Genomic DNA, 2669 nt, shown 5'->3' with positions numbered 1-2669 from the left:
TTGTTTGTTTTGATCTTTGTCTGGTTTTTATCTTGGGACCATAGTTATTGTTTGGTTGTTGTCTTTATTGCTGTGGTGCTTTTGGGTTGGTTTTTTGTTTGTTTTGATTTTTTCCTATTTTCCTTTTCCCCTTTTTTTTCTCTTAAATTGATATTTATACCCTCTAGAAGGTCTCCTCCCACTTTTTGCTTGTTTGATTTTTTTTTTTTTGGTTTTTGGGCCACACCCAGCTGTGCTCAGGGGTTACTCCTGGCTGTCTGCTCAGAAATAGCTCCTGTCAGGCACAGGGGAACGATATGGGACACCGGGATTCAAACCAACCACCTTTGGTCCTGGATCGGCTGCTTACAAAGCAAACGCCACTGTGCTATTTCTCCGGGCCCGCTTGTTTGATTTTTGGCTCCCCCTTTTTTCTTCTTTTTTTGTAATGGAACCATACTTGAACCACCTTATTCCAACTCACATATTGGGGCAAAAATAATGGAGGGTACCAGGACCAAACAGTCGTATGAACATCAAGTAGAAATAAAAAATGATCAGACTGATCAGACTTAAACACCAAAGCCAATGACAACAGAGTCTATAGACAATCTACAACAAGCTACACACAGAGGAAACCACCCAAACTAGCAGCCCCGGGGGCAAAGGAGGTGGATATGGGATGCATGCTGGGGTGGACAGAGGACAGCATTGTTGGTGGGAATACCCTGATTCAATGAATGTCACTACCTAAAATATTACTGAGACAGATTTTTAAAATAAAATAAAAATAAATATTTCTCAGAAATCACTCCTGGCAAGCTCAGGGGACCATATGGGCTGCCGGGAATCAAACCACCATCTGTCCTGGTTTGGACGTGCACAAGGTAAATGTCTACTGCTGTGTTATCTCTCTGGCTCCTCTTTTTAAAAGTTTGAATATATAAATATTATTATTTCTCAGCAATATTTCTTGAAATTCCTTTATAACTTCATTTTATCTTCAAAATTATCACCTCTGTAGAAACATACCAATTTAGATGCTAATTTTTACCTGAAAAGATTGAATGTTCAGAAACAAAGTAACAAAATGACTAATTAGCAAGAAAGAAAATAAATTGCTTCTGGCTCTTGAGGATCATATGGATGCGAGGGGATCAAACCGTGGTCCGTCCTAGAGTAGTGCTTGCAAGGCACACGCCTTACCTCTAGAGCCACTGCTCCGGCCCCTGAAATCTTATCTTATTCAATAGAAATTAGGTCAATCTTTCGTTTCTTGCTTGAATTATTTGAAATGGGATATGATTTGTTTCGTATGTCCTTCCTTTCTACTTAAAGTGTTTCTTCTTACCTGCTTTAAAGGTTCAATCTATGTCACTGTTTATTTTTGTTGTTTGGATCAATATATGTATTGTTTGTGTTCTGTTGGGGCTCTCTTGCTTAGCTCTCTTTTTCCCACTTTATTTGTACAGAAGTCTCTTTTCAGAGAGTAGGAAAGTTATCTGCTATTACTCCTTGTTCTTCTCTTTTCCCATTTTCCTCTCATCTGTTATTTCTATAAATTGGAGATTATGTCTCTGTTCATTAAGTACCCTTCCATTTGTTTCACTGCTTTTTCTCTGTCTCTCTCTCTCTGTTTGGATTTTGTACCACACCCGGCAGCACTCAGGAGTTACTCCTACTCTGTGTAAGTAATCACTTCTAGCAGGTACAGAGGATCATATAGGATTTGAACCACTGTAGTCCTGGGTCAGGCAATTGCAAGGGAAATTTCTTTACCACTTTCTTACCAATTTCTCCCTGGCCCTATCTTTTTTTTTTTTTTTTTTTTTTTTTTGCTTTTTTTTTTTGTCATACCCGGCATCGCTCTGGGATTACTCCTGTTTCTACACTCAGAAATCGATCCAGCTATGTTTGACAACATGGGACACTGGGGGATCGAACCACAGTTCCTTCTAGGATAGGCACTTGCAAGGCAAATACCCTATTGCTTGTGCCACCGCTCCTAGCCCCCCCAGCTCTCCTTTCTTTCTTGACTTCATTAATCAGCTCTGGTTTGTAATTTGTCTTCAAGTTTGTCAATGTGATTTTCGACCTTGTAATTCTAGCCGTAGTGGTTTGCTGGCGTTGTTTTTAGTCCTTCAGTTTTATTTGTATGGAGTCTCATTTTCCAAAAGAGTTCTTTGTGTTGGTTGAATTGTGCAGTGTTAGGTTATTTTTTATTTTTTCTTTCCAACTTTAGATTTCTTAGTTTACTGGCTAGTGTCTTCTATATTTCATTGCTAAAACATTGTTTATTTTAGATCCGCATCTGTAAGTTCAGGCATATTGGTGGAGTTGGAAATTTGCCAGGATTTCTATTCATATTCCTAGCTTCAGGAGTCTTCCTTAGTTTTCTCATTTTTCTTTTAATGGATTAGAACGCTGTAGTTTCAGGAGGTTTAAGAAATTGATCTACTGAACAGATTGTATAAAATTTGTCTAGAGGCATACCTGCTTTTTTCCCTAAACACATGAGTTTATCTGATTATGATAAATAATATTTCAAAGTAATTCCTTCATTTGCTCAACTGGGTTTTAAGCTATTACATATTTCAGGAGTAAGACATGCTAGGTCCAATATGCCTGGAAATACATGATCTAAATAGAAATATCCTCACACAAAAGCACCAGCATCTGAATGTTTGGGG

The sequence above is a fragment of the Suncus etruscus genome, assembly GCF_024139225.1.
Source record: "Suncus etruscus isolate mSunEtr1 chromosome X unlocalized genomic scaffold, mSunEtr1.pri.cur SUPER_X_unloc_1, whole genome shotgun sequence".
In the NCBI taxonomy this organism is placed as follows: Eukaryota; Metazoa; Chordata; class Mammalia; order Eulipotyphla; family Soricidae; genus Suncus; species Suncus etruscus.
The sequence above is the reverse complement of the archived record's forward strand: the minus strand, read 5'-3'. Positions refer to the sequence as shown.